Source organism: Zootoca vivipara, chromosome 2, assembly GCF_963506605.1.
Source record: "Zootoca vivipara chromosome 2, rZooViv1.1, whole genome shotgun sequence".
Lineage (NCBI taxonomy): Eukaryota > Metazoa > Chordata > Lepidosauria > Squamata > Lacertidae > Zootoca > Zootoca vivipara.
The window spans coordinates 5,169,801-5,182,054 of record NC_083277.1 but is presented as its reverse complement, the minus strand read 5'-3'; positions in this window follow the sequence as shown (position 1 = coordinate 5,182,054).

The following is a 12,254-nucleotide window of genomic DNA, read 5'->3' as shown; positions in this document are numbered from 1 at the left end:
CAAAGACATAGGTTTCTTATCTCATTATACATGATCAAGCTTTCCTTAGCACCTCAGCCCTTGCTGAGGAGAAGGGGACGACAGAGGACAAGATGGTTGGACCAACATGAGTCTGACCAAACTGTGGGAGGCAGTGGAAGACAGGAGTGCCTGGCGTGCTCTGGTCCATGGGGTCATGAAGAGTCGGACACAACTAAACGACTAAACGACAACAACAAGATGACTTCCTGACATTCAGAATGAACCTGACCCATTTCCCTCCAAAGGGAGGAAAATAGAAGACATGATTTACCAAGCAAAAGTATCAGAAATTAGGAGACGTGCCCGGCAGACAAAAACATTTGGTCTCCATGAGGTCAGATTCACTTTGCATAAAGCTTTTTCAACAGTATGCACATAAGGACTTACCCATAAACTCTGGTAAAGGGAGGCTCATTGAAGACGTTTGGTTTGAACACAACAGGTGCTGCGGATATGACCCCACTAATGTGGTAGTCTCCTGGCCTGTACCAATTCAAGGGTGCATTGGGATCCCTTATCAAAGTCAGTGGGCATTTGGGGTTCAGCATCTCTGGTGTTGCTTCAGGTTGTAGCAAAAGCAACAGCATAAGGTGACTTATTAGGTGCCTGCCTTTTACTCCAACGTCCTTCTTGAGTCCTATCAGCAACAGAGCTAGCAAATCACCAGCAGCTAAAATCTGCTTGGAAGACCCAGGCTGCGGTGACTTTATCACAGAGAACATGCCTGGCGTACATGGCCTGAGAGCCAAAGAGGATTAAATTCAGCCCCACATGGGCAGCATAACCCCACCCCACCCTCAGTGGCACAGTGGAGAAGTATTTATGTACCAGTCTCTTCTGGCTGAGTTTGATGAAGTTACATCATGCTGTTGTTCAATGTTGAATGCAACTATGATTTCATTCCTCTTGAGCCTTGGGAAGACGATGACAAAGAAACCACCATTATTTTTAATAATTGCATTTGCCTTTGCACCATGTTGAATTCCCTTTATGACACCAGGTGCAGAGCTGAAGAAATACATGTTTCATAGAACCATAGAACCATTGAATCACAGAGTTGGAAGGAACCCTGTGGGACCCTGCAGGAATCACAGCGAAAGCATCCACGACAGGTGGCCACCAAACCTCCACTTAAAAGGAAGTAGAGTCCACCACCTGCTGAGGGAGTAATTTACATTGTTGAACAGCTGTCAGAAAGTTCTTCCTAAAGTTTAGTCTGAATCTCTTTTCTTGTAACTTCAATCCATTGTTTCAGGTCCTACTCCCCAGAGCCGAAGAAAACAAGCTTGCTTCATATTTTTTGAGACAGCTCTTAAGATATCTGAAGAACTTGTTACTGCATTGTGACATGGGTCAGAGAGGGGCACAGGAAGTTGGCATGACCTTCCCTAGCACTTCTGAAAGACTGGGCCATGGTCCAGCAGTGGGCCTCAGTGCCACAGCCCATCCAGTGCCTCCTAATTCACCCGTCCTGCCCCTGGACCACACATAGCTCTTTGGTTGGACCAAAGGCATTACTGACAGTTAACAGCAACATAAGAAGAAGAAGAAGAGTTCGGATTTGATATCCCACTTTATCACTACCCGAAGGAGTCTCAAAGCGGCTAACAATCTCCTTTCCCCTCCTCCCCCACAACAGACACCCTGTGAGGTGGGTGGGGCTGAGAGACTTCAGAGAAGTGTGACTAGCCCAAGGTCACCCAGCAGCTGCATGTGGAGGAGCGGAGGTGCGAACCCGGTCCCCCAGATTACGAGTCTACCGCTCTTAACCACTACACCACACTGGCTCTCAGTGGACATAAAAGTGTCCAGGAGATAAACAGGCTGAAGGAGGGCAGGGGCTTAAAGAAGGAACGGAGATCTCTCTGCTCTGAGGGAAAAGGGGGAAAGGATGTGTTGTGGGAAAGTAGGATGAGTGATAAAGGGTTAATACCTAAAATTACAACAACTCAGGGAAAGAGAGTAAAGGAATAAGAGAGGGGGAAAGGAAGAAAAAAGTGAATATAAAATGAGCAGGAAAGAAAGATGAGTTTTTGGAGGAATATGATACAAGCCGTGACAAGAAGAAGGAAGACGAAACAAGAGTAGACAAGTTAAATGTGAGGCATGCCAGGTGATATGAAATAAAAAGCCTTTTTCCACTTAGTGCTTTGGAATGCAGAGATTCTGCTTATCAGGGGGAAGCTGAATCAAAATACTAGTCCCAGAGTCATTAATTGCTGCTTGATTATGCCAAAATCAGCCTTCATCTGCCACAGTTTTCTCCCTGGCTCCTCCTGTGGACTGCCATTTTGTGACTGGTGGGCCTCATTAAGTTCCAGCCCTGTGATTTGGCCCCTACATGAAAGTCAGGAAGGATGACTGTTTCTGGAGCTAAACTGTGGAATGTCCCCCACCCACCCACCCCCGGAAATGTGCTTGGTGCCATCATTCTTCATTTTAGGTGGCCAGCTAAGACACTTCCATCTATACATGCCTTTGGTGGTTAAGCTGGTGGTGTGACAAATTGGAGACTGTTCTGTTATACAGTATTTTTCTTTCACAACTGACCTATCAAAGGGTTAACCCAGACTCCTGGTTAACTGACAGCAACATTCCATGGGAGGCGTGGTCTGCCTGGGGTTTAAATAGAAAGGGCAACAGTTATGTCAGTTGGAGAGGGATTTGGTGTGGGAGTTGGGAGGTTAGATCAGAGTAGGTGTGGTATTTGTTAGGTTATCTGATATGTGCTTATTAGGAACAATATCAATGAAACTAAGTTTGTACTAATAAAACCCGAAAGCAACCATCAAGAAATAATACAATAAATGTGCATAGTTGAAGTGTTATACAAACCATCGTCTGTGATTTTTTTTCCAGCAAAGGTATCCTGATACTCATTTGGTGGGAATACTCTTATTAAAAGACAAAACAGCCTTCAGGACTTAGAAGGGTTAGTTTGTGTCTGAGAGTGCACCAGGAGGAGGGGACAGGAAGGAGACAGGTTCTGGGATGTGACAAAGTTACCTCAGGGAGGAGGAAAGCTTTTCAGTAGGGGAGTTTCTAGTGGAGTGAACTCCTTATCTGTGTACACAAGGAACTCTCTCACTTATAGCCCTGGGTTCATTAAGGTACCTGGCCACGTACGTGCTGGAAATACTACTCTCAAATTATTCTAAAACCCCAAGAGTTATAGGGGTGTTTTGTAAGGCTAAAGGGAAGCGTGGGAGGTTTTTATTTTACCTCATAAACCCCTGTTAGTACTTCTTTTAATTTGAGAGGTTTGAAGAAGTAAAGGTGAAAGGCAGAGGCCTATCGTCGCAGAAGTAAAGTCCACCCACCACCCCCTGAGAGTCATTTACATTGTCGAACAGCTGTCAGAAAGTTCTTCCTAAAGTTTAGTCTGAATCTCTTTTCTTGTAACTTGAATCCATTGTTTCAGGTCCTACCCTCCAGAGCAGAAGAAAACAAGCTTGCTTCATATTCTATGTGACAGCCCTTTAGATATCTGAAGAACTTGCTACTGCATTGTGGTTCTACATTGTGACATGGGTCAGAGAGGGGCACAGGAGGTTGGCATGACCTTCCCTAGCACTTCTGAAAGACTGGGCCATGGACCAGGGACATAAAGGTGTCCAGGAGACAGAGAGGCTTAAGGAGGGCAAGGGTTTAAAGAAGGAAGGGAGATCTCTCTGCTCTGAGGGGAAAGGGCAAGAGGATGTGTTGTGGGAGATTAGGATGAGTGATAAAGGGTTAATATCTAAAATTGCAACAACTTGGGGAAAGAGAGTAAAAGAATAAGAGAGTGGGGAAAGGAAGAAAAAGTGTATATAAAATGAGCAGGGAAGAAAGATGACAGTTTTTGGAGGAATATGATACAAGCTGTGACAAGAAGAAGGAAGACGAAACAAGAGTAGACAGGTTAAATGTGAGGGATGCCGGGTGATATGAAATTATGCCAAACTCTGCCTTCATCTGCCACAGTTTTCTCCCTGGCTCCTCCTGTAGACTGCCATTTTGTGACTGGTGGGCCTCATTAAGTTCCAGCCCTGTGATTTGGCACCTACATGGAAGTTAGGAAGGATGACTGTTTCTGGAGCTAAACTGTGGAATGCTCCCCCAACACACACCCCCCAAATGTGCTTGGTGCCATCATTCTTCATTTTAGGTGGCCGGCTAAGACACTTCCATCTATAAATGCCTTTGGTGGTTAAGCTGGCCTGATCTTTTAGTGGGATTGGGTAGGATTTCTTATTATTATTACAGTGGTACCTCGGGATACAGATGCTTCAGGTTACAGACGCTTCAGGTTATAGACTCTGCTAACCCAGAAATAGTACCTCAGGTTAAGAACTTCGCTTCACGATGAGAACAGAAATCATGCTCCAGCAGCGGGAGGCCGCACTAGCTAAAGTGGTGTCTCAGGTTAAGAACAGTTTCAGGTTAAGAACGGACCTCCAGAACGAATTAAGTTCTTAACCCGAGGTACCACTGTTGGTTGAGCATTTTAGGATTTTTTTTTTTTGTCACTGGCTTCACCCCTACAGTGCCATTTTGTGACTGGCGAGCCTCAGTCATTTCCCACCCTTTCTAGAGTTCTCAACCTGAGCTCTGCTATACCTTCATGTGAGTCAAAAATCAAGATTTTTCTAGCTAGCCTTGAAGTTGTTGTTTTTTATTAAAAAAAACAGTTTTCCACTGAGAGAGAAGTGGGGTGTGAATGTTTCATAGCAAAGTGGAGAGAAAACAAGTAGTCTTTCCTGGCACTTGGGGTCCCCCACCATTTTTGGGCTTGGTTGGGTGCACATGTGGAAAAGGAAGACACTGTTGTGGGCACCACAAAATAGCTATTTCATGGAGGAAAAACTGGCAATGTTCGCCCACAAAGGCAAAATAAGTACAACAAAATAAAAAACAAGACCAAAAAGGAGACACAACCTCGTGCAAGAACAAATAACTCCTCCAACCAAATGATGCAGAACCTTGCAGGACCCCAAACCACAACTGCAAAAGCTCAACTTCTCCTCTTGGTTGGACTACTGCAATGAGTTAAATATTGGGGTGCCTTTGAGGATGGAAACTGCAGGTTAAGTCCAGTCAAATTTGACCTGGGGTGTGTTGCTCATGTCGGCTTTCAGACTGAGGGAGCCGAGCCAGCGTTTATTCACAGACAGTTTTCTGGGTCATGTGGCCAGCATGACTAAACCGCTTCTGATGCAACAGGACACCACGACAAGGGCCAGAGTGCACAGAAATGCTGGACCCTATTGGCCTTTGGCCTTGAAGCAGAGCACATCTGGTGAGTTCTTGAAAAGATACCTTTTTTTGTTTGGGCCTTGGTTCTGACTTTACGTTACCTGTTGCAAAGGCAATCTTTATGGAGAAATCCCTGGAGATTTGGCGAGAAGACTATAATTACACAATTAGGCACATAATTAAACATCACCTCCTGCAACCTCCTGGATTGATCAAGGAACAGGTGGAGAACTTGAGGAAAAACATGTTTGTGAGAAATCCCCACTGCGTCCCATAGCCCGACACTTGACAAAACTCACGAAATAAACACCTTTTTAGAGAATCCGTAGATATTTATTAATGAATATATTTGAACTATCACATATCTGCACAGCATGGATGACCAGATGGGGGCTGTCCATCCTCCTCTTCTTTGTTTGTAGGTGACCCCACCTTCTCTGCCCTACCAGTGAACCTAAGATCACCAACTTTGATATTAGGGAGGGGCAGACTAGGATTAACAGTCACAAAATATGGATTTGTTACACCTGTACACTTGAACATTTAGGAAAGGTCTGCAGTACAGCATTTTCTTTTTGCATGGATCAGGTCCCAGGTTCAATCATACACGGTTCTTCTCCTCCCCAGTTTATTTTCATGGCAACCCTGTTACACTGAGAGGCAGTGACTGCTCAAGGTTACCCAATGGGCTTCATGGCTAAGTGGGGGTGTGAACTCTGGTCTACCAGGTCCTAGTCCAACAGTCTAACCACTACACCACAGTGGCTCATACATAAACAAACAGCCAGATGGATGGGGTATAAATATTATTATTATTATTTATTGCCCTTTCATGACACTCAAAACCAGTTGTTTGAGGTGCCCAGTGCTTTCTGTCTAATGGCAGGGTTGGTTTCCCCCCCCCTTCATGAATCACTTCCAGGACTTTGAGACAGAAGCTGGGCTTGTCTTGCTCCCTTCCTAACCCCCATGGGAGCCTCTAGCAGAAATCTCACGCCTACTGTGCTTCTTGCCTGGGAATACAATTGTGTCTCATGCTGCTGCTTGACATGGAGTGTACTTCCTGATGAGGTTGTGGACTCTCCTTTCTCCTTTCTTGGGGGTTTTTAAGCAGAGGTTGGATGGCCATCTGTCATGGGTGCTATAGCTGAGATCCCTCCACCGCAGGGGGTTGGACTAGATGACCCTTGAGGGCCCTTTCAACTCTACAGTTCTATGGTGCTTGAGCCATTCTCCAAGGAAATGCTCTGGGTACAACATGTTACATGCCATGGAAGCAGAAAGGTGGATTTTAAAGGCAGGAGTGGATGATAGTGCCAAGTGACTGGGGCTTTTGCTTGCAAGGAAGGCAGAATAATGTTAGGAATTGGGGAGAAACTGCAGGTTGGCAGTGTTTGGGGAAGGGGAGGGCAGTGGCAGGAGGGTGGGGCAGCTGGGTTCAGAGACCAAAGTCTTCCCCTGGTTGATCTCCACTCTATGCAGTCCTTCTACCTGCCATTGCTCTGCCCCTAAAAACCTCCTCATACCCCATACATTTAAAGCACATGGTTTTGCTCTCCCAAAGAATCCTGGGAACTGGAGTTTACCTCTCCACATCCTTAGCAATCTAGTTCCCAGGATTCTCTGGGGGCAGGTCATGCAGCTTAAATGTAGGGTTACCATATTTCAAAAAGTAAAAAACCAGGACACCCCAAAATTATTGAACTTCTTTTAGGAAGATCCCAAAAAATTTGAGCTTTTTTCTTCTCCCCAGTGTGGTGCAGTGGTTAAGAGCGGTAGACTCGTAATCTGGGGAAATGGGTTCGCTTCCCCACTCCTCCACATGCAGCTGCTGGGTGACCTTGGGCTAGTCACACTTCTCTGAAGTCTCTCAGCCCACTAACCTCACAGAGTGTTTGTTGTGGGGGAGGAAGGGAAAGGAGAATGTTAGCTGCTTTGAGACTCCTTCGGGTAGTGATAAAGCGGGATATCAAATACAAACTCTTCTTCTTCTTGGACAAAGCACCACCTTTCAGTAATTCCCCTTGGATGTCAATTCCTTTGAAAACCTGGTAATGTCTGGCAGACAAATGGCAGCCCTATTAAATGTACTGTCTGTATAGTTAAAGCTATGGTTTTCCCAGTAGTGATGTATGGAAGTGAGAGCTGGACCATAAAGAAGGCTGATCGCCGAAGAATCGATGCTTTTGAATTGTGGTGCTGGAGGAGACTCTTGAGAGTCCCATGGACTGCAAGAAGATCAAACCTATCCATTCTTAAGGAAATCAGCCCTGAGTGCTCCCTGGAAGGACAGATCGTGAAGCTGAGGCTCCAATACTTTGGCCACCTCATGAGAAGAGAAGAATCCTTGGAAAAGACCCTGATGTTGGGAAAGATTGAGGGCACTAGGAGAAGGGGACGTCAGAGGACAAGATGGTTGGACAGTGTTCTCGAAGCTACGAACATGAGTTTGACCAAACTGCGGGAGGCAGTGGAAGACAGGAGTGCCTGGCGTGCTATGGTCCATGGGGTCACGAAGAGTCGGACACGACTAAACGACTAAACAACAACAACAACAAATCTACATCAGGTGGAGTCCCCCAAAGCCCCCAGGCAGCCCCTATGGCAGCCCTGTTAAATGCACTGTAAATCTACATTGTGTGTACGTAGTCACAGCACAAGACTCTACTACAGCTGTTGCCCCCAAGAGGCCCTCTCCACACTCCTCTTCCTACCTGCTCCTGCATCACAGTTTAGAACCAGAAAGGGGCTCCCCTGCATCCCAACTCAAAGGGAGGGGTGTGCAGTGCTAGGTCAAGGCTCTCCCAGCACAGCAAAGAGAAGGGAAGATGTACCGCAGGGGGGTGTCATGGGAGAACCCTGTGTACTTCTTGATGTATAACAATGCCAACAGGAGGCCACCAACTTGAAAGTCCCATCGACTGGGATTCAGAGGCATACTGCCATCCTCTCCTCCATGAATTTGTCTATTCTTCTCTTAGAGGATGGCAGTATAGCCCAAGTGTAGTACTTTACATTTCTCCCTGTTAAAATTCATCTTGTTTGCTTTGGGCCCAGTTGTCTAATCTGTTAATGTCATTTTGATGTGTGATCCTGTCCTCTGGGGTATTAGCCACACCTCCTAATTTCGTATCATCTGCAAGCTTGCCCAGGATGCCCTCAAGCCCATCATCAAAGTCATTGTGACACCTGGCTTGAGAGCAGTACATGTGAAAAGGACCTAGGATTCTTGGATCTAGGAGACCACAAACTTGACGTGAGTCAACAGTGTGATGCAGCAGCTTAAAAAGCCAATGCAATTCTGGGCTGCATCAATAGGAGTATAGCGTCTAGATCTAGGGAAGTAATAGTACCACTGTATTCTGCTCTGGTCAGACCTCACCTGGAGTACTGTGTCCAGTTCTGGGCACCACAGTTCAAGAAGGATACTGACAAGCTGGAACATGTCCTGTATACCTGAAGGAGCGTCTCCACCCCCACCATTCAACCCAGACACTGAGATCCAGCACCGAGAGCCTTCTGGCGGTTCCCTCATTGCGAGAAGTGAGGTTACAGGGAACCAGACAGAGGGCCTTCTCGGTAGTGGCACCCGTCCTGTGGAACGCCCTCCCAGCAGATGTCAAGGCAATAAGTAACTATTTTACTTTTAGAAGACAACTGAAGGCGGCCCTGTTTAGGGAAGTTTTTAATGTTTAATGCTGTACTGTTTTAATATTCGGTTGGAAGCTGCCCAGAGTGGCTGGGGAAACCCAGGCAGATGGGTGGGGTATAAATAATAATATGGTCAAAGGCCTGGAAACAATACCTTATGAGGAGCGGCTTAGGGAACTGGGTATATTTAGCCTGGAGAAGAGAAGGTTAAGGGGTGATATGATTTTGTTTTGTTGTTATTTAGTTGTTAAGCCGTGTCCGACTCTTCGTGACCTCATGGACCACAACACGCCAGGCACTCCTGTCTTCCACTGCCTCCCGCAGTTTGGTCAAACTCATGTTCGTAGCTACGAGAACACTGTCCAACCATCTCACCCTCTGTCGTCCCCTTCTCCTTGTGCCCTCCATCTTTCCTAACATCAGAGTCTTTTCCAGGGAGTCTGCTCTTCTCATGAGGTGGCCAAAGTAGAGCACTCAGGGCTGATTTCCTTAAGAATGGATAGGTTTGATCTTCTTGCAGTCCATGGGACTCTCAAGAGTCTCCTCCAGCATCATAATTCAAAAGCATCCATTCTTCGGCGATCAGCCTTCTTTATGGTCCAGCTCTCACTTCCATACAACACTACTGGGAAAACCATAGCTTTAACTATACGGACCTTTGTAGGCAAGGTGATGTCTCTGCTTTTTAAGATGCTGTCTAGGTTTGTCATTGCTTTTCTCCCAAGAAGCAGGTGTCTTTTAATTTCATGACTGCTGTCACCATCTGCAGTGATCAAGGAGCCCAAGAAAGTAAAATCTCTCACTGCCTCCATTTCTTCCCCTTTTATTTGCCAGGAGGTGATGGGACCAGTGGCCATGATCTTGGTTTTTTTGATGTTGAGCTTCAGACCATATTTTGCGCTCTCCTCTTTCACCCTCATTAAAAGGTTCTTTAATTCCTCCTCACTTTCTGCCATCAAGGTTGTGTCATCTGCATATCTGAGGTTGTTGATATTTCTTCCGGCAATCTTAATTCCGGCTTGGGATTCATCTAGCCCAGCCTTTCTCATAATGAATTCTGCATATAAGTTAAACAAGCAGGGAGACGATATATAACCTTGTCGTACTCCTTTCCCAATTTTAAACCAATCAGTTGTTCCATATCCAGTTCTAACTGTAGCTTCTTGTCCCACATAGAGATTTCTCAGGAGACAGATGAGGTGATCAGGCACTCCCATTTCTTTAAGAACTTGCCATAGTTTGCTGTGGTCGACACAGTCAAAGGCTTTTGCATAGTCAATGAAGCAGAAGTAGACATTTTTCTGGAACTCTCTAGCTTTCTCTATAATCCAGTGCATGTTTGCTATTTGGTCTCTGGTTCCTCTGCCCCTTCGAAATCCAGCTTGCACTTCTGGGAGTTCTCGGTCCACATACTGTCTAAGCCTGCCTTGTAGAATCCTATATAATAATGTCCAAGTTGTCCCTGCGTCCAAGCTGTCCCGTGTGTCCCTGGGTCACTGCGCATGTGCCCCAGGGATACAGGGATTGGACAGCAGAGACTGCGCGCGCGCACTCTCCCCCCCTCCGCCTCCTCCAACCGCCGCTCCCGCCGGACACCGCCTCACTGCAGGGCACGTCAGGGAAGCGAGGGTGGAGGCCGGCGAAAGCCTCCTCACAACCCTCCCTGGCCGTGAGGAGCGGCGGTTGGAGGAGGCAGGGGGGGAGAGTGCGCGCGTCCTTCCTGTCGGCGGCTGGGGGAAAGGAACGGAGGAGGAGAACGCAGCGCTTTCTCCTCCTCCGTTCCTGTCCCCCTGCCGCCGACAGCAAGGACAGGTCCCAGGGTTCAGAGAAGCACTGCGCAAGCGCTTCTCCGAACCCCAGGATGTTCTAGCGCCCTGAAATGTACTTGGAGTCGAGAGTGAATTTCATGCTCTTTATTCAGCTCATAGTCATCAAGGAGAAGAGGAGAAGAAGAATGGCTCTTTTCCCCAAACCATCTGCTTATATACATTATTTACACAATGGGCCTTGCGTGATTGGCTACTTCAGGGCTACACCTGTGGGCCAATTATATTGTGGATTGACTTCTGCCTGCAGCCTGATTGGCTGCTCCTACAGGCCAATCAGGTAGCAGATTCACTTCTGCCAGCCGCCTGATTGGCTGCTCCAGCAGGCCAATCAGGTTGCGGATTCACTTCCACCTGGAGTTGGATTGGGTAGCTCCCGCTGATTCTGAATCCTATTGTTCTAGGATTCAGCTCAGTACATAACACGCCCGTTATTAAACGGGCTGAAACACACTAGTTTTGAACATAACCTTGCTAGCGTGTGAAATGAACGCAATTGTGCAGTAGTTGGAGCATTCTTTGGCACTGCCTTTCTTTGGGATTGGGATGTAGACTGATCTTCTCCAGCTAACAGGACCAGTGGTCGGGGAATATGGGAATTGTAGTCCCAAACATCTGGAGGGCCAAAGTTTGGGGATGCCTGATCTTAAAAGCGTGGAGAACTGGGCCCAAGCTAACAAAATGAATTTCAGTAGGAGGTGGGACACCTGGCTTACCAGCAGTACATGTGAAAAGGAGTTAGGGATCTTAGCGGGCCCCAAGTTTAACATAACTCAACAGTGTGATGCATCAGCAGCAAAAAAAGAAAAAGAAAGAAAGAAAGGTAATGCTATTTTAGGCTGCATCAACAGAAGTACAGTGTCCAGATCAAGGGAAGTAATAGCACCACTCTATTCTGACTTTGTCGGACCACACCTGGAATACTGTGTTCATTTCTGGGCATCACAATTTAAGAAGCATGTTGACAAGCTGGAACGTGGGCAGAAGAGGTCAACTAGGATGAACAAGGGTCTGGAAACCAAGCCTTATGAAGAATGGTGGAGAGAGTTGAGTATCTTTAGCCAGGAAAAGAGGAGACTGAGAGAAGATATGATAGTCATCTTCAAATATCTCAAGGGCTGCCACATGGAAGAGGGAACAAACTACTTTTCTCCTGCTCTGGAGGCTAGGCCTTGAAGCAATGGCTTCAAGTTACAAGAACTGCCAGCCTAGCAGTTCGAAAGCACACAGTGCAAGCAGATAAATAGATACCGCTCCAGTAGGAAGGTAAACAGTGTTTCCGTGCACTGTTCTGGTTTTGCTTAGTCATGCTGGCCACAAGACCTGGAAAAACTGTCTGCAGAAGCTGACGAATGGCGACTCCCTCGGCCTTTAAAGTGACATGCGCGCCACAACCCTAGAGTCGTTCGCGACTGGACTTAATTGTCAGGGATCCCTTTACCTAGACTAGATGACCCTTGAAGTCCCTTCCCATTCTACAATTCTATGGCTCTATGGTTCTATGAAACATGTTTTTCTTCA